This window comes from Dendrobates tinctorius, unplaced genomic scaffold (assembly GCF_039654945.1).
Source record: "Dendrobates tinctorius isolate UK_male_01 unplaced genomic scaffold, ASM3965494v1 ptg000241l, whole genome shotgun sequence".
NCBI classification, from domain to species: domain Eukaryota; kingdom Metazoa; phylum Chordata; class Amphibia; order Anura; family Dendrobatidae; genus Dendrobates; species Dendrobates tinctorius.
The window spans coordinates 5,430,649-5,450,807 of record NW_027361908.1 but is presented as its reverse complement, the minus strand read 5'-3'; the positions used below and the strand labels follow the sequence as shown (position 1 = coordinate 5,450,807).

Below are 20,159 nucleotides of genomic sequence, written 5' to 3'. Positions count from 1 at the left end.
TATATACCATGTATACCACGTCTGTGTGAGTAGTGTATATACCACGTCTGTGTGAGGAGGAGAGACCACCGCTGCTGTGAGTAGTGTATATACCACGTCTGTGTGAGGGGGAGAGACCATCGCTGCTGTGTGAGTAGTGTATATACCATGTATACCACGTCTGTGTGAGGGGAGAGACCACCGCTGCTGTGTGAGAGGAGAGACCACCGCTGCTGTGTGAGTAGTGTATATACCATGTATACCACGTCTGTGTGAGGGGGAGAGACCACCGCTGCTGTGAGTTGTGTATATACCACGTCTGTGTGAGGGGAGAAACCACTGCTGCTGTGTGAGTAGTGTATATACCATGTATACCACGTCTGTGTGAGGAGAGACCACCGCTGCTGTGTGAGTAGTGTGTATATACCATATATACCACGTCTGTGAGAGTAGTGTATATACCACGTCTGTGTGAGGGGGAGAGACCATCGCTGCTGTGTGAGTAGTGTATATGCCATGTATACCACGTCTGTGTGAGGGGGAGAGACCTCTGCTGCTGTGAGTAGTGTATATACCACGTCTGTGTGAGGGGGAGAGACCTCTGCTGCTGTGAGTAGTGTATATACCACGTCTGTGTGAGGGGGAGAGACCTCCGCTGCTGTGTGAGTAGTGTATATACCATGTATACCACGTCTGTGTGAGGGGGAGAGACCTCCGCTGCTGTGTGTAGTGTATATACCACGTCTGTGTGAGGGGGAGAGACCTCCGCTGCTGTGTGTAGTGTATATACCACGTCTGTGTGAGGGGGAGAGACCTCCGCTGCTGTGAGTAGTGTATATACCATGTATACCACGTCTGTGTGAGGGGAGAAACCACCACTGCTGTGTGAGTAGTGTATATACCATGTATACCACGTCTGTGTGAGGGGGAGAGACCACCGCTGCTGTGTGAGTTGTGTATATACCACGTCTGTGTGAGGAGGAGAGACCACCGCTGCTGTGTGAGTAGTGCATATACCAGATATACCACGTCTGTGTGAGGGGGAGAGGCCACCACTGCTGTGTGTGTAGTGTATATACCACGTCTGTGACCACCGCTGCTGTGTGAGTAATGTATATACCATATATACCACATCTGTGTGAGGAGGAGAGACCACCGCTGCTGTGAGTAGTGTATATACCACGTCTGTGTGAGGAGAGACCACCGCTGCTGTGTGAGTAGTGTATATACCATGTATACCACGTCTGTGAGGAGAGACCACCGCTGCTGTGTGAGTAGTGTATATACCAGATATACCACGTCTGTGTGAGGGGGAGAGGCCACCGCTGCTGTGTGTGTAGTGTATATACCACGTCTGTGACCACCGCTGCTGTGTGAGTAGTGTATATACCACATCTGTGTGAGGAGGAGAGACCACCGCTGCTGTGTGAGGAGTGTATATACCACGTCTGTGTGAGGGGAGAGACCACCGCTGCAGTGTGAGTAGTGTATATACTAGATATACCACGTCTGTGTGAGGGGGAGAGACCACCGCTGCTGTGTGAGTAGTGTATATACCATATATACCATGTCTGTGTGAGGGAGAGACCACCGCTGCTGTGTGAGGGGAGAGACAACCGCTGCTGTATGAGTAGTGTAGATACCACGTCTGTGTGAGGGGGAGAGACCACCGCTGCTGTGTGAGTAGTTTATATACCATATATACCACGTCTGTGTGAGGGGGAGAGACCACCGCTGCTGTGTGAGTAGTGTATATACCATTTATACCACGCTTGTATGAGGGGTAGACACCACCGATGTTGTGTGAGTAGTGTATATCCCATATATGTGCTGTGTATATAACATATATAACATGTCTGTGAAGAGAGACCACCGCTGTCAGATGAGTAGTGTATAGCATATGCCTTGTTATATACCTTGTGCGGCCTGCTCCACCTGTGTATATATGATGTTTAGGTAATGGCTGAGCCCTCACCCCTGGCAGCTGTTATGTGGGTGTGTATAATATGTGTATAAGGTGCACAGCTGCCAGCAGTCACATCCTTAGATCTGCTGGTCATGTTAGTTTCCCAGCACGGTGTTGATATAGTGCGCTTTGGTGTCAGAGATTTTTAATGATTACACATGCTTAATGTTAGTGGTCAGCCTCACATCATGTTACATGACATGCCTGTGTGAGATGGAGCGTTATGTAATAGACTCTTCAACATGGAAGCACCAAGAAGTCAGAGGTATGGAAATCACAGGATTGGTAGGAATATTAATGATACGCAAATGATAAAAAAATGGGAATAAAACTTTAGAGCGCCACATGTAGAAATCCCCACACTATAACACGCCTTGGCTTCTATGAACAAGGTCTTTAAAGGGAACCTGTGAGCAGAATTGTGCGCAGTAACCTACAGACAGTGTCAGGTTGGCACTGTTATACTGAATAAGGCTGGTTTCACATTAGCGTTTTTGTGCGCAGCGCATCGTGCGCAATAGTAGCGCATGCAAAAAAACGCATCATGCGTTTTTGCATGCGTTTGCTTTTTTTGTTGCATTCCATGCGCATGTGGTTTTTTTGACAAATTTCGGCGCATCCAAAAATGCAACATCTTGCGTCTGGAGTGCAAAGGCGCATACGAACGTGTGTAAACGCAAGACCATGCGCCCCCTATGTTAAAGATAGGGGTGCATGACGCATGGATGCGCCGCAAACTCTGCGCACAAGAACGCTAATGTGAAACCAGCCTAAAATGATACCTTGATTGATGAAATCCGTCTTGTGGTGGTGGTTCTATTTTCAGTTCTGAGTTAATGATTTGCTCGTGCTCCCTGTGCTGCAGCATGAACGCATGTCTAATGTGCAATTCATTCTTTTATATCATGCTATAAATCGTCAGGAAAAAAAGTGTCTGAGAATGGCTGCGCCTGCAAAGTAGCAGCTATTGGCGGGCCAATAGCTGCTACTGCACAGGCTCCGGTGGTGCCTTCTTGCTAGAGAAAAAAAAAATATCCTCCTCCAAGATAGTGCCTGCGCAGTAGCAGCTATTGACGAGCGCCAATAGATGCTATTGCGCAGACTCCATCTTGTATAGTTCATTCTTTTATATCATGCTATGAATAAATTAATCAGAAAAAAAGTGTCTGAAAATATGGCGCCAGCCGCACAGTAGCAGCAGTCCGAAAGCAGCTATCGGACTGCTGCTACTGCTTGGATGGCGCCATTTTCAGACACACTTTTTTTTTTTTTCTGATGAATTTATTCATAGCATGATCTAAAAGAATGAGCTGTGCATTACACTTGCGATTGTGCTGCGGCGCCAGGTTATTTATTTCAATATATGTAATATTCATTATGTAAAATAAGGGGCAGATCAGTGACCTGTCAGCTGTCTGTATTATGAATAGCTAAGCAGAGCACCACATGAAGCCCCCCACGGGTCGCCCCAAAGCACGAGCACATCATTAACTCAAAACTGAAAATAAAGATTACACAACAACCACAGGACGGATTTCATCAACCAAGGTATCGTTTATTCAGTGTAAAGGTGCTGACCTGACACTGTCTGTAGGTTACTGTGCACAATCCTGCTGCCAGGTTCCCTTTAATGGTTGTCTGAGGAATGATCTGCCACTCAAAATGCACTGGGCATCAAATAATCAAGATATGCTTCTTTCAGCCCCCTTTGCAATTTTCATCCAAAGGTCCTGATACATTTTGGAAAAATAGCTGTATGTCTGGTTACACGACCAAATCAATCTAATGCCAATCAATAAGGGTACCTGGAATGGAGACTAGAGGCTTCCAGCTGCTATATATTCTGTCACCCCATACCATAATTCCAGGAGTAGGACCGGTGTGATGTTCCCTCTTGAAGGTCTCTTCATGACATTGCCCTCAAGGTCATCAGACCAATCTACAGTTATTGCATTCAAGAAAGAGGATAGACCTCCATTGCAGTCTTGGTCTACACCATGATGGCCTTTGAGAGTTTTGGCGTTAGGCCAGTAGAACACCTGTAGTTCACTGTCTTACAAATGAATTCTGATGGTTTGTGTAGACACTGCTAGGCTTAATATGTGACATCCAATTTCACTTGCAGTACAAAATGAGTTAATTGTGGAAAAGGTGGTACTGCAATTTCTCCAAAGTATTCCAGGAGTGATCTTCATCACGACAATGCCAGGCCGCATGTTGGTCATGCTCTGAACTTGTCCCAGATGCACTCAATGGAAGAAATCATTGGTCTGCAAATGCAAAGTGAGCTGCCAGCAGTGTATCTTGATGATTTGCCTAAGTGCATCAGCCTGACAGAACATTCCTCGGGCAACCATTAATAATCTCACTGATAGTAGCCATGGCATGTAAGTGCTGGCATTTCTGTGCGTGGCACTCATATTGATACTGAATAAATCAGTATTTTTGTAAACTTTGTTTCCTTTTTTTTTTTTTTTTTTTTATACATTTTCACATCATTAACATTTCTATCGTGCCCGTGAGTCCCATATATCAGTGAGCTTTCTTTCTTGGTGTTGCATGTTCAATTTTGAGGAGTTCATATTCCTTCCCAATCTATGGCTGATGACATTGGCAGCATCTTTTTACAGATCTGGTACTGATTGAAATAGAAAGCTCAATATTTTAAACTATTTTTTTACTGGAATCCAATATTTCCTGTCAGTTTGAAGTGAAATCTAATGTATGATTCCAGACTTGGTGTAGGAATATTGCTATAATGTTTAGGTTGTGGCATCACTTAACCAAAAGGTTAAAGTGCAACATTGCTCCGATTCTGTGCAGAGAAGCCCATGACCCATTCATGGCTACTGCCCAGTGCTGGGCTCAGAATAGTGCTGTGCAGGGTAGTAAGCACCCTGGATTTTCTGAGTGCAGCGGCCCCTTTTATTGATGGCCACACAGTCTGTAAATTAGCGACTATCCAAGTAGGAAAAATGCTGTTACTTAAAGCTGCTTCCTAATAATAGTTCCCAATTCACTCCTAGTGGGAAATATTGTCAAATTCATCTGTAGTCTCTGTAGTCTCATGGCCAAAGAGGTCGGTATATGGAATACATGACCTATGACCAACATATGCCTATACAGTGGCGCACACTGGAGGTATACTTCCCAAAATCCTGACAAGTACCCATGATGACCTCTGCAAATGCTATGTAAGTACACATTTACATGTGGGATTCCTCCTGGTAATGGGAAGACAGGCGATGGGCAGTCATGTCTCATAGCTATTCGCCACATCACAAGATTAGACAATTTCTTATTCTGCCTTCCTTTCCCAACGAACTGAATCAATCCTGTTTTATAAAGGAACATTTTATATATTCCCCATTATATAACAAGTCCTCAAAATACGTATCTTTCTAAGGGATTTTAAGTCTTTAGCCTTTAAGCGGGTTCATTAATACAAAATAGAGTGATCAAAACCGTATTTAAAATGTCCGATTAGACTTGCCTAAATGAACAAGCCTCAAGCTGGGAATGTCCAGCTTGTCATTTGTGTCCTTACATGGAACAGATGACATGTGTGTATTACATAGATTTATGTGTATATTGTACAGCTCCTGACTAGGGGTTACCGCCTAGAGGTATGTGACTAGCATCGTGATTTATATAGACCCATCACCCTGTGCTTGGGTAAACCCCCGAAGGAAAACACCAGTGACTCCTCTTTCTAGATGGCAGGGAAACCTCAGCTGCACAGCAGGCATTATTCATACTTTGCAGGGGGATGGGAATGTGTGGGGAAAACACAATGTAAGGAATTGCTGCTAAATGGTAACAATGGTGATGATCCGTTCTCTGCCATGTGATGAAATGCTCATGTATCGCTCTTGTTTCTATGTACCATATGCTACAATGGTGACAGGATTACAGTGACGCTACAGACTTCTGCAGTGAGAACCTTCACATTGTCAGCTCTGTAAAAAGCGTTTGTATACTGTATTTTCTACTTGACTAAAGGCCCTTTTACATTTAGCGATGCACCAGCAATCCGACCAGCGATCCGACCCGGCCAGGATCGCTGGTGCATCGCTAAATGATCGCTAGTGAGCTTTCACACAGAAAGATCTCACAGCGATGCAGCAGCGACGCAGCGCACGATACTCACCTTTCACACACAGCGATCCTGGCGTCCTCCCGCCCGCCTCCACGCGTCGCTCGTCGTCACAGCAGGAGGCCCAGCAGGAAGCGCCCGACGAGAAATGGAGCCGGACATTCTCGCGCGATCAGCGATGGACAGCGGGGGAGCGGGTCGTTGGTAAGTATCACACATAGCGATATCGCTAGCAATATCGCTATAACGTCACAAAACCAGTGACGTTTTAGCGATATTGCTAGCGATATCGCTTAGTGTAAAACCCCCTTAATGGCCATTAATGAAATTTCTGTCCAATAATCTGATGATAAATCTTTGACTGTGAATGTTCAAAGACAGTGTACGTTTCACTTGCGCTGTCATCTAACCTATATTGCCAATTACAGCCTTTATTGCAGCATTTGCATTAAAATAAATTGATCTCCAGACTGTTATTCATTCATTCATTCATTGTTCATCCACCTACATTGGTGCTTAAACAGTTGTGAGCTCTTCAGAATTTTCCATTTTTACTTAACCGCTTTGACAGCGGCATTTAACGAGTTAATAGCCACTGGTGGATCGCAATTCCACCCGCGGCTGTTCAAAACAGCTGACATGTACCGGGAAAGATGATGTGGGCTTCGGCAGTGAGTCCATAAAGGGAGGGGAGCGGAGCGACCTGCGCCGTACAAGTACGGCGCGGGTTGCAAAGGGGTTAAATGTGATCAAAAACTACATATTTTCACACCATTAGACAGAGAACCAAATGAATCAACAAAATGTTGTACTTGGTAATTTTTTAAATTGGGGAAATTATCCAATAACACCCCCATGTGCAGCAATACATGCATCAAAGCTTTTCCAATAGGTGTTGATTAGTCCTATACACCACCTTGGAGGAATTTCAACCCATTCCTGCCTGCTGAAGTGCTACAACTCTGTTGGTGCTTTTCCGCACAAGAACTGCTCACTTCAGGTCCTTCCACAACATGTCTATAGGATTAAGGTCAGGACTTTCACTTGGCCATTCCAAAACTTTAACTTTTATTCTTCTTTGAGTCTTCTATTGTAGAACAACTTCTGTACTTTTGCCGTTGTCTTGCTTCATTATTCACATAGTCTTTTAAATTCAGCTCATGGACAGATGTCCTGACATTTTCCTTTAAAATTTGCTGATGAAATTCCAAATTTTTTGTTCCATTAATAATGGCGAGCCATCCTGTCCCAGATGCAGCTAAATAGATCCAAACCCTATTTCCACCGCCCACAGACTCTAAGAAGACTGTGTTACAGGATAACAACCTTATACTTTCTCCAAACAATACTTCTCATTTTAAACCAAAATGTCTAACCTGTCCACAAAATAATGTTCAAATAATCTTCTGGTTTGTCTAGGTGACTTTTAGCCAAGTATAGGCAGCAATCCTCTTTTTGGACAACAATGGCTTTCTTCTTCCAATCTTGCCATTCACACCATTAGTGTCCTCGTAGTGGACACATGAACATTAACTAATGTGAGAGAGGCCTTTAGTTGCTTAGAAGTTACCTTGGGTTCCTTTGTGAACTTGCAGACTATTATACTCAATGCTTTTGTAAGTGATCTTTGTCAGTCAGCCACTAAAGGGTAATTATGATCTTGAAATTTCTTCATTTGTACACATTCTGTCTGACTGTGGATTGGTCAAAACTTGTTAGATGTGGTTTTGTAACCTTCCAAGCCTAATGAGCATCAACAGTGATGTTTACTACCAATCACCTGATAATTTACAGTAGATACATAAGTGAGATATAAAAGTGAGAAACCTAGGCCCCACATTCACAATTTCAGTTTTGTCAGTATTTGTAAGCCAAAACCAGGAGTGGGTTAAAAATACCGAAGTGGTGACGTGTTTGTATTCTACTTTTCCTCTGATTGTTCCAGTCCTGATTTCGGATTACAAATACTGATGTAAAATACTGACCAAATACTAAGTGTGAACGCGGCACATGCTCACAATGACATTTAGTTAGGGCTTCCTTTGGTGTTAACACACGGATGTGTGAATGTAGCCTAATACTGAGCTTCAGGGACGTAGCATGGGAAGGTAAGTCCTTGTAGACGTACATACCTGTTTGTATCCAACATGGGAACTGATGATCTGACTTCTGTCTGAAATATTTCCATGCTACTCCTGGGGTATTGTTGACTTAATTTAGGAATTACCCTCTGTCATGCCATGCTTCTATTTTAGATACAACTAATGGGTCCTTTTTTACCACTTTTTTTTGTATACTTATGGCCCTATTAAATAATTGTGGTACCTCTAGTGCTGGGGTGCAGAACCTTTTTTGTTTAAGGGCTACGTTATTACAATGAACTATTGCCAAGGGCCACAATAAAGCTTAAAGGGAACCTGACAGCTGAAACATGCTGCCGATTTACAGACTGCATGTATTAAACATTGGGTATACGATCTCAGCCAGGTATGTTTAAAATGGTGCTGCACATCTGAAAAAAAATATACTTTCCCAGCTGCTAGGGATTGAGCATGTGGGAGACTAATGTGAAAGGCTTATCCTGGTGGTTTCTCCCCGCTCGCTCCCATAAAGTAACCTGTATCTGTCTGCAATTGGTTATAGGGAGACACCTGTCAGTCAGTTTCATCTGGTGGGGCGAAGCCTCCAGGGATCCGAGTTTTCGATTTGTCTCCAATGAAATATGTTCTTCTGAACACAGCCTTGTGCTTGCATTTTTTTTTTTTGGTGTTAACTGTGGTTAAGGAAACCTAGGAAGCCTATTCTCTTGAGATATGGGGGATCCACATCTGGTTACATAATGCTGTATTTGTGCTCTGCCATCCTGAAACATGCTACTCCCTCTGACATGAAAGCTTCTCTAGGGCAGCACGGTGGCTCAGTGGTTAGCGCTGCAGCCTTGCAGCGCTGGGGTCCTGGGTTCGAATCCCACCAAGGACAACATCTGCAAGGAGTTTGTATGTTCTCCCCGTGTTTGCGTGGGTTTCTTCCGGGTCCTCCGGTTTCGAATCCCACCAAGGACAACATCTGCAAGGAGTTTGTATGTTCTCCCCGTGTTTGCGTGGGTTTCCTCCGGGTCCTCCGGTTTCCTCCCACACTCTAAAGATAGGGAATTTAGATTGTGAGCCTCATCGGGGACAGTGATGAAAATGTGTGCAAACTGTAAAGCGCTGCGGAATATGTTAGCGCTATATAAAAATAAAGATTATTTATTATATTTATTCTCTATACAGAAGGTTGAAGAGGCTTCACAAAATGGAATGGCGGTTGATGTTTCTTCATCATTCCTATTATGTAGGGAATACGGGTTAGCGACTATTGTTGAACTAAAAAGCGTATATTCATTTTTATGTGCTATTTCTTTGACGACACTACAAGGAATCTGACCCCCTTAGACTAGCATTTCTTCTGCTAGTGAGCCTCTTCCCATTGAAAAAAAAAAAATTGGATCCAAAATGGCTGAATTCAAAATGGCCGCCATGGTCACCACCCATCTTGAAAAGTTCCTCCCTCCCATATACTAATGTGACACAAACAGGAAGTTGATAAATCCAACCATTCCCATTTTATTTAGGTGTATCCATATAAATGACCCACCCTTTACTTACCTTCTGATTTCACATTCCCCCAAACCACACAAACCTTTTCTTCTTCCCCTCTGGTGTAGTCTGCTCCAAAAGGGACCACTGATGCAACCACTAATTGACTGCAGCAGTCACAGTACTACCATGCCGGAAGCAAAGGACAGGAGACCAACAGGGAATATAGCCAGCAGGACCGAGGAGCAGCAGGGGATTGGATTAGGAGTCTATTACTTAATTTTTAGGGTTTTTTATTAAGCTTATGGTATTTAAGTTATAATATGTAAAGTTAGAGTAGTGGAAAACCCCCTTTTTAATGATCCCTAAAAAAAGTCTAGTAGAATATTTCTGGTAATTTTCTTCGTTATTTTCGCTTAATTAAAAGAACAATCTTCTGACTGCCCCAGCTCTGAACATTTAAAGGGGTTTTCTACTTACTGATACACTTGTATTACCAAGTCACATCCTCTCATTGTTGTTGCACACAGCTACACGTGTGACCTTGTGGGCCACACGAGAGAGCATTCTTGTATGGACATATCAGAACTGTGTGTGAAAGGGGCTGGCTGACCAGTAGCTAAGGGTAGCGTTACACTTAGCGATGCACCAGCGATCCCGACAACGATATGGATCGCTTGTGCATCGCTAAGTGGTCGCTAGTGAGCTGCCACACAGGCAGATCTCACCAGCGACATAGCAGCGGTTGGGGATCGCTACTTACCTGTCAGACGCGGCGATCCTGACGTCCTCCCGCCCGCGTCCACGCGTCGCTCGTTGGCGCCACAGGAAGCGCCCGACGAGAAATGGTCCAGGACGTTCTCGCGCGATCAGCGATAATCAGCGGGGAAGCCGGTAGGAGGTAAGTATCACATGTAGCGATATCGCTGCTACGTCACAAAATGGGTGACGTTACAGCGATATTGCTAACGATATCGCTATGTGTAACGGGCTCTTAAGCCAGCTCCTTTTCTTCCCCAGCTAATGATTGGATAAAGTGATGGCTTTAGTGGTAATTTTCAGGAAAAATGGAACGAAAACTAATGAAAAACTGGTGACAATATTGTATAAAAGGATTTGACAGATGGGATAACGGATTAGAAACTGATACTGTAACTGCTTTGTGGACAAGAGAAATCCCGTATTAGAGCCGCCTGTGTCTGCTGCTCTTTAGCCAAATGTGAATGTGAATTGCTCACATCCCTGCTATGTATTAAAGGAAGTGTAAAGCTGTTATTCTAATAAGATGGACTGTCCTGTACTCCTAGAAATGTCAGTCGCATCGAATGTCTGAAAGTCCTTATTTTTCTCTGTGGTTGCTTGTATACATGATATACTAAAGAGGACCTGTCACCAGGTCAAGTGGCCAGTTTTTGCTCCTATTTAATTACTGATGCTCCTACTTATGTAAATCAGCCATACAGTTCCAGAGATATGAGTCTTTTTATGCAGTCAGAACAATATACTAATTTTTAAGGTCTTTACTAGGGATTAGCAAATAGCTTCGGATAACTCCTTATCCAAATAGCTATAGCGCTGACTGGCTGCATGTGTCGCGGCTGTGTGAGCCTATTTGTTGGGCTCTCCGTGCATGTGTTGTGACTGTGACACAGCTGCGACACATGCATCGGAGGCGCCGAATAGCTGATTATCGGTAGTGCTGTAGCCATGTTCCTGATGAAGCTATTCGGTCAGCGCTATAGCTATTCAGATAAGGAGTTATCCGAAGCTTTTCGCTCATCCCTAGTCTTTACCAAGGATGCGTTGCTCATGTGATTCTTTCTGTGCATGTCTTTAGACAGCTCTGCAAAATTACCCTGTATCTAACAACGCATTGGTAAAAACCATAAAAATTAGTATATTGGATGCCTTTAAGGGTTATATCTCTACAACCATATGGATAATTTATATAGAATATTAACAAAAATGCTCTGAGCAGTAAAAGAGAATTTGTCATTTTGACTCCGTGACAAGTCCTCTATAAAATATAAGAAGCTCTCTGGAGTGTGAAACTGAGACCTGTAGGTCAGTACTGCCCATGTAAATGGCTGGCGCTAGTACCCAGGACATGAGAATCAGATTCTGTCCTCATTATGATCTCCCTACTGTAATCTCATGCTGTTTTTATTCGGACTCCCATGACAGCACCACGAGAGAGGGGATCCGCCCTATAGGAACAGGAAACCTACAGATACAAAAGGACGGCACCTCTCCCACGCATCAGTTGGTTTCCTGTTCCTGAGGGGACGGGATCCTACAGAAGAATTGGATCCCAGGCCGGCCAGCCGACACCGGTAGCGAGGGGGTCTCCTACCTCGGCCTGGTTCGGATTTCCTGGAAGGCGCCACGGTGGCCCAGGATGGGTGTCACGGCGGTGGCGTGGACAGCAGGGAGCGGCGTCCGGAGGATGTCCGTCTCCGGAATTAAGCCGCCGCCGGTAAGTATACCCCCCCCCCGGGGATTCCCGGCTCCGGCGGCGCAGATAGGTTGGCAGCGCTGTGCAGGGGGCTGAGACCGGGCGCTGCTCCGGAGCTCCCGGGCGTCCCGCGGGGTTTCCGGGGTAGCGGTGACGTCAGGGGGCGGGCGGAGGAGGCGCTTCCGGGTCAGCGCGCTACTGCGCATGCGCGGCGATTCCAAGATGGCGGCGCCCATCGGAAACACCGATGGGTCGGGCGCCAGCTGGGGTAGGGAGCTCCGTTAAGGGGGGGGAGGGGCGCGGCATGGATACTGCTGACCGGAGGAGGGGTATTTAGGCGGGACCCGGGCAGGGTTCCTTGCCTTGGCCACATTACTACATGCAGCAGTGTGCAGCAGCAGCAGTGGTAATGGAAAGCGATCGAGAGCAGCAGCAGCGGCAGAAGCAAGGGCAGCAGCGGCAAACATCACTGCCGCCCCTGGATGACCTTCGGCAGGTCAAACAGAAAATGAAAGGGTCCCGTGACAGTAATGCGGGACGAAGTGACCAGTCCACTCGTAAGAGCTCCTCCAGGCAGACAGGAGCATCGACCGAAAGAAATCCCCCTCGTTCTCCGGTACTTGATTGTGGCACTGGTAAGTGATCTTCGTGAAAGTTCACTCAGTGACGGGACCCCCCTTCTGTGTTTTTCTTTTTCTAGGGAAAAAAAAGCTACAAATAAAAATAAGCATAGGGAATGCGCACTCTGTGCATGCCCATTACCGGACGCGTGCCTCAAAAGATTGAGCCCCCCCTGTATTCAGCAGACGGTGGCAGAAGAGTCGCCTGCAGTAGCGGCGAGTTTGAGAGACATTGTCAGGGTAGAAATGAGGGAAACCCTAAAGTCCTTGTCTCAGCCGCAAAGTCTAAGGGGCGAGGTCCCGGCGGAGTCTGATTCCTCGGTAGAGTGGAGAAAAAGCAGAGACTCCCAGGCTTCATCTCCCTCGTCGTCCTCAGGAGAAGAGGACTCGGGGCGATTTTGTCTGCCTCTTGACCGGGTAGACAAGCTGGTCAAAGCAGTCAGAGGGACAATGGAGGTAGAGGAGCCTAAGCCCCATTTATCCATGCAGGATGTCATGTTCGGTGGGCTGGAACAGAGGAAGCGGAGAGTCTTTCCGTTAAATCAAAAGATACAGGATCTGATCCACAGAGAGTGGAAAAAACCGGACAAAAGAGGGTCACTACCACCAGCCCTCAAAAGGAGATACCCCTTCGACGATCCGGCAGTAAGTTCTTGGGACAGAGCCCCCAAATTAGACGCTACCATTGCGAAGGCATCAAAAAAATCCTCGCTCCCCTTTGAGGACATGGGATCCCTTAAAGATCCCTTAGACAGGAAAGCTGATACTTTCCTGAAAAACACCTGGGAGATGGCGGGCGGGTCCTTAAGACCAGCAGTGGCTTCAACGTGCACGGCCAGGTCCATGATGGTCTGGTTGGACCAGTTGGAGTCACAACTAAAACAGGGTACATCAAGACAGACAATTCTTGGGGCCCTACCGACCATCCAAGAGGGAGCAGCCTTCCTGGCAGATGCCTCAGCGGATGCAGTGAGAATGGCTGCCAGAGCAGCAGGTCTCTCTAACGCAGCTCGCAGAGCCCTGTGGCTAAAGTGCTGGCAGGGAGACATCCAGTCCAGAGCAAAGCTCTGTGCGATTCCATGTGAGGGCGAATATTTGTTTGGAACTGTCCTAGACGAGCTGCTTGAAAAGGCGGGGGACGACAAGAAAAGGTTCCCAAACCTTTCATCAGCGTCCTACCGTCGCCCATTTGGTAGGAGATTTGGCCAGGGGAGGCGCAACTCTTCGCCTGTTAGAGATCGACCCAGATGGGAAGACAGAAGGAGACGAGGTACGGGCTATATGTTTACACACTCGTCGAGAGATCAAAAGAAACCAAATCAATGACTAGCGGTTCCCGTAGGGGGTAGACTGTCATCCTTCTTCCCGGCATGGTCACAGATTACGAATAGTGACTGGGCACGTAAGGTAATATCCACCGGGCTTAGGTTGGAGTTTACCCAGATCCCGCGGGACACCTTTAAACTGACCCCCTTAAGATCTTCTCATCTCGAACAAGCGGCTTTAGAAGCGGAAGTCTTGAGCCTATGCCAGAAAAATGTCCTGGTAGAGGTTCCAGAGGCTGAAAGGGGAAGAGGGTTTTACTCTCCCCTGTTTCTAATCCAGAAACCTGATAACACATTCAGAACGATTATAAACCTTCGTTCCCTTAACGAGTTTTTGATTAATCATACATTCAAAATGGAGTCCATTAATACAACAATAAAAATATTGTTTAAAGGTTGTTTTATGGCAGTCATAGATTTGAAATATGCGTACTATCATGTACCTATCCATACAGACTTCCAGCAGTTCCTGAGGGTGGCAGTTTCAGTAGAGGGCACAGTACGTCATTTTCAGTATAGAGCCCTTCCCTTTGGTCTCTCAGCAGCACCCAGGGTTTTTACAAAGTTAGTGGCCGAAGTTATGGCTCAATTACGAGAGGTTGACGTCTTAATCATTCCATATTTAGACGATTTCTTGATTGTAGGAAAATCGGTGGGTCATTGTAAATCCCAGATAGAAAAAGCTAGATCCAGGTTAGAAAACCTGGGATGGATTTTAAAGTACGAGAAATCCCGACTCCAGCCCTTAAAAATACAGAAATTTTTAGGGTTGATACTAAATTCAGACACTCAGCGGTGCCTGCTACCACTAGATAAGTTACAAAAGATACAGGAACAGGTTCTTCGGGCAATGGATAATCCATCTATGACCCTCAGACAGGCCATGTCCCTGTTAGGTTCTCTAACTTCATGCATCCCAGCAGTAAGGTGGGCACAGTTCCATACCAGAACCCTTCAAAACGACGTCTTGATTAATAGCAGGGCCCTTGGAGGCTCCTTACAAGGTCGGATGTGTCTAAGCCCCTCAACTGTTACATCACTGAGATGGTGGCTTGAGAGCGAGAACCTAGCGTCAGGGGTGCCCTGGATAACACAGATAACCCGTATTATAACCACAGACGCAAGTTCCTTTGGTTGGGGAGCCCATATGGGGGACATAGTGGTACAGGGCCAGTGGGATTCTAATTCTGAAATCTCATCCAACCAGAGAGAACTATTGGCGATAGAGCGGGCAGTCAAGAAACTCATTATCTACCTGCAGGGCCATCATGTGAGGATACACTCGGACAACCAGGTAGCGGTAGCATATGTCAACCACCAAGGTGGAACCCGCTCCAGCGCTCTGATACAGATAACAGAACGGCTCCTCCAGATAGCAGAGAGAAATTGTCTATCTTTGACCGCGCTCCACATTAGCGGAAAGGACAATGTAAGAGCAGACTTTTTAAGCCGCAAGGCTCTAAGACAAGGAGAATGGGCTTTGAACAAAGATATTTACCGCCAGATTGTCCGCAGATGGGGCCAGCCAGAGGTAGACCTCTTTGCCACCAGAAAAAACAGAAAAGAAAGATTGTTCTGCTCTCTGAACCCAAGGGAAAATCCCCTGGCGGTGGATGCCCTACTGATAAGATGGGACTTTTCTCTGGCATACGCCTTCCCACCATTGAATCTTCTTCCCCTGGTAGTCAGGAAGATCAGAGAGGATCAGGCAAGAGTCATACTGATTGCCCCCTTTTGGCCCAGGAGGACCTGGTTCGCGTGGTTGAGGACCATGTCGGTAGGCGATCCCTGGGTACTGCCGAACCTTCCGGATCTCCTCTACCAGGGGCCAGTCAGCCACCCACAAGTAGCGGGACTTCATTTGACGGCGTGGTATTTGAAAGGTCACTATTAAAAAATAGAGGGTTCTCCAAGAACTTAATTGACACCCTCCTAAGAAGCAGAAAATTAACCACCACTAATATTTATGCTAGGACCTGGAAACGCTTCCTATCCACCTTTCACTTTGACATCAGAGATGGAATTCCCACGAAACATATTCTGGAATTTCTCCAGAAAGGTTTCGAATTGGGTCTCTCCAAGTACGCTAAAAGTACAAGTTTCAGCCTTAGGGGCCCTGTTTGCAGCTGATATTGCAAAAGATTATTGGGTAGCAAGGTTCATCAGAGCAGCGGCCAGATCGAGACCTATACACAAAGACAGATGCGTACCGTGGGACTTAAACTTAGTCCTTACAGCCATGACAGAAAGTCAGTTTGAACCTTTAGATTCCGCCTCACTAAAGATTATATCTCTTAAGACAGCATTCCTGGTAGCAATAACATCCGCACGTAGGGTGAGCGATATACAGGCACTTTCCAGATTGCCTCCTTACACAGAGTTCTTACAGGATAGAGTAATCCTAAGGCCAGATCCAGCATACCTTCCCAAGGTAGCAACACAATTCCACAGGACACAGGAGATAGTTCTGCCTTCCTTCCTCCCTAACCCAACCAACCCTAAAGAGCAGAAACTCCAGGCGTTAGATATTAGAAGATGCTTACTGACATATTTAGCAGCCACGGATCCTTGGAAGAAGGAGAACGCATTATTCCTATCCTTCCAAGGTTCCAGGAAAGGATACAGAGTATCAAAACGCACATTAGCAAGGTGGATTAGGGAGGCTATCTCTCTTGCCTACACAGCAGGTGGCGGTCCGGCTCCACAGAACCTGAGGGCACATTCCACTCGGGCCATGGCATCATCCTGGGCGGAGAGATCTGGAGTATCAATTGATCAAATATGTAAGGCGGCCACCTGGTCATCTCCTTCCACCTTTTTTAACCACTATCGGTTAGACATGGGTGCCTCCTCAGACCTCACCTTCGGGCTAAGGGTGCTGCAGGCTGTAGTCCCTCCCTAAGTTAGTTTACATCTCTGTAATTCTTTCGTGGTGCTGTCATGGGAGTCCGAATAAAGTATTAAGTTACGTACCGGTAACGGTATTTTTCGGAGGCCCATGACAGCACCCTTAGTTCCCTCCCTTGTTCACATATAGGGGTGCACTCCTTAGAAGATTGTTCATAGAATCACCTCATGTGGGAGATGGTATGAAATAATTCTGTTAAATAGGGTAGATAGGTTGTATATATCATATGTTGTGTACTAACCATGGTAGCCTCTCAAGCTCTGTAATCCAACTGATGCGTGGGAGAGGTGCCGCCCTTTTGTATCTGTAGGTTTCCTGTTCCTATAGGGCGGATCCCCTCTCTCGTGGTGCTGTCATGGGCCTCCGAAAAATACCGTTACCGGTACGTAACTTAATACTTTTCCTTTCCTTTGTGGGCTCTGAGCAGGGTGGATTTGATTTAAATCTAACTGATTTAAATCACGATTTAAATCACTAGTCGGTAAGGCTTGATTTAATTCAGTGATTTAAATCAAAGTTTCTACCTAAACTAGTTCTTGCTACTTTAAGGCTAAGTGCACACGTACCGGAACTCTCGCGGAAATTACCGCGAGAGTTCCGGAATTCCATTCCGCGGGAAAATCGCATTTTAAATTCCCGCGATTTTCCCGCGGAAAAACTAACATTTTGCAAGCGTAATTAGCTTGCAAAATGCTAGCGTTTTCCAAGCGATCTGTAGCATCGCTTGGAGAACTGATTGACAGGTTGGTCACACTCGTCAAACAGTGTTTGACGAGTGTGACCAACTTTTTACTACTGAGGCCGCCTATGCAGCATCAGTAGTAAAAGATAGAATGTAAAAAAAAAAAATAGTATTATTCTCACCTTCCGACGTCCTGCGCATCCGTTCCCAGTAATCCTTTGCGAAAATGCCCGCGATGACGTCTGTTCTCGCGGGATCGCGATGTCTCGCGGTAATTCGCGATCCCGCGAGAACGGACGTCATCGCTGGCATTTTCGCAAAGGATTACTGGGAACGGGAGCGTGGAGAGAGGCGGGAATGCTGCGCGGGACGCCGGAAGGTAAGAATAACAATATTTTTTATTTTAAATTCTATTTTTTACAGGGATATGGTACCCAAAGCCCGGAGGACAGTCTCCTCTCCTCCGGACCGTGGGTACCATCCGCAATTGTTCTGCTTACTTTCCGCATGGTGTGCACAGCCACATGCGGGAAGTAAGCGGAACAATACATTCCTATGGGTGCGGGATCGCCGCGATTCCGCAAATTAATGAGCATGCTGCGTTTTTTACCGCGAAGCGATTCCGCCGCGGTAAAAACCGCAGCATTAGCACAGCTTTGCGGAATCCCATAGGAATGCATGTAAAGCTTATTTTTCGCATTTTCGCGGCAAAATCGCGCGGTTAAAACCGCCGCGGAAACGCGAAAAAAAACGCTACGTGTGAACTCAGCCTAACATGCAAGTAGATGAAGATTTTTAGAATCACTTTTTATATTACTTTTTTCTCCCCAGTTTAATGGGTTAGGCTGGTTTCACATTAGCGCTTTTGTGCGCAGCGCATCGTGCGCACCCGTGCGCATGCGCACTGCGCACCTATACTTAACATGACGTGCGCATGGTCTTGCGCATACTTGCGTTTTCGTGCGCATGCGTTTTTTTGTCTTTTGCGCCAGGCGCGCCAGACGCAACATGTTGCATTTTTGGTTCCGCCCTGTCTCGTCAAAAAAACGCTTGCGCACGGAATGCGCAAAAACACCACATTGGAGCCTATGGGAACGCATGCGTGCGCATGGTCTTGCGCACGCTTGCGGTTTTTTGCGCATGCGTTTTTGAGTTAAACAAGTCTAGAATGTTCTCTAGACAATGGAAAAAACGTCACACTTAAAAACGCATGCGCATAAAAAACGCCAACGCATGCAAAAAACGCATGTAAAACGGAAACAACGCTGCGTTTTTTTTACACATCAGCGTGCGCATGACGTTAAAAAAAACGCGCGTTTGTTTTGCGTTTTTCTTTGCGTTTTTTTATGCGCCTGATGCGCTGCGCAAAAAAACGCTAATGTGAAACTAGCCTTAATCATTCATATTTGGACACCACTGTTCTGTTGTACTTAGGAAGGAGAAAAATAATCCTGACCTTAATAACAATTTAAATAGATTTATTCAACTGAAACAATAACAACATTACAGCATAAGTTATTTGCTTAAACAAACATCCATGTTTGTTAACTAATTTGGCTAAACAAAATATATATATATTTTAAGAAACTTAGACTGTCAGCCCAGCCGACACATGAAAAACTTAAATACTACTGTCCCTGCTGTCCTCTGTAGCTCACTTGTCGTCATCATCATCATCTTCTTCTTTGTTCCTATTCATAATCTGGAAAAGAAAAACAAGCTTTCCTGCTTTATTGGGTCCCAACCGATTTCTCAATTTAGAATGAATGAGTCCAAAGGAAGAGAATATTCTTTCAACGCCTGCAGAAGAAGCTACTGCTGTTAAAAGTGAAATCATTACTTGAACAGTCTCTAAATCCAAGCGCTTAAGTGACTTCCACCAGTTTACTGGTGTGACCTTCCTTAAAATATCTTCAGCAAACATATATTTCTTGAATGGTTCCCCCTTAGCTCTGAAGTTTATTATAGTTGGCATTAAAGATGGATGATTGCTGGATACCCATGTCATAGCTAACTCCTCTTCCTCAGCACTTAGGTTTTGACCCTGATATTGGATATTGACAATATTTGCCAAAAAATGAGCTGGAGTCAGTGCTTGTCCAATTCGTTTGTTTACTGCTTGTAATTTAATTCTGTCCATGTGTAGTTCTGTTTTTAAGTGTTCACTCAGTTCCTTCCAAATTTCAACAGCATCTGCAATAAAACAGCTATTTTTCTGTATTTTGTTTAAAGCTTGAGAGATGGGTTTCAGGAAGCTCAGCATATGTTCAACATTTCTCTTAAGCCCAATGTTGAGGATTTTGGCCGTGACAGTGCCTTCTATTTTATCTCGATTTTCTTCAAAAAGTGTCATCAGAATTGGCCAGTTTTTGATATACTGCTCAAAACAGTCCACCACAGAGTTCCATCTAACATCTTGTGGGAGCGTTAGCTTGGTTTCACCCATCCTTTTCAGAGCTGCTGCAGCAAAATGATTATTACGGAAGTATTTAGCAATTTCAACAACATTAGCCTTTATTTCTGGAACACTTAAGTCTTTGGCTAAGAGGT

The 20,159-nt window shown here is 45.5% G+C and overlaps 1 protein-coding gene across 3 annotated transcripts in view; it reads left to right on the top strand.

Moving 5' to 3' along the window:
* Window positions 1-20,159, top strand: part of CDK17 (cyclin dependent kinase 17) — a 273,841-nt gene that overhangs the window by 16,500 nt on the left and 237,182 nt on the right. Inside the window, exon 1 of one of the 3 annotated variants that reach the window (XM_073556931.1) lies at window positions 1,679-1,720. The exons of the other annotated variants lie outside the window; for them this stretch is intronic. The gene's annotated coding sequence lies outside the window, so the exon portion shown is untranslated. Of the gene's footprint in view, window positions 1-1,678; window positions 1,721-20,159 lie in introns of those variants that run through there. 3 annotated transcript variants of the gene reach the window in all.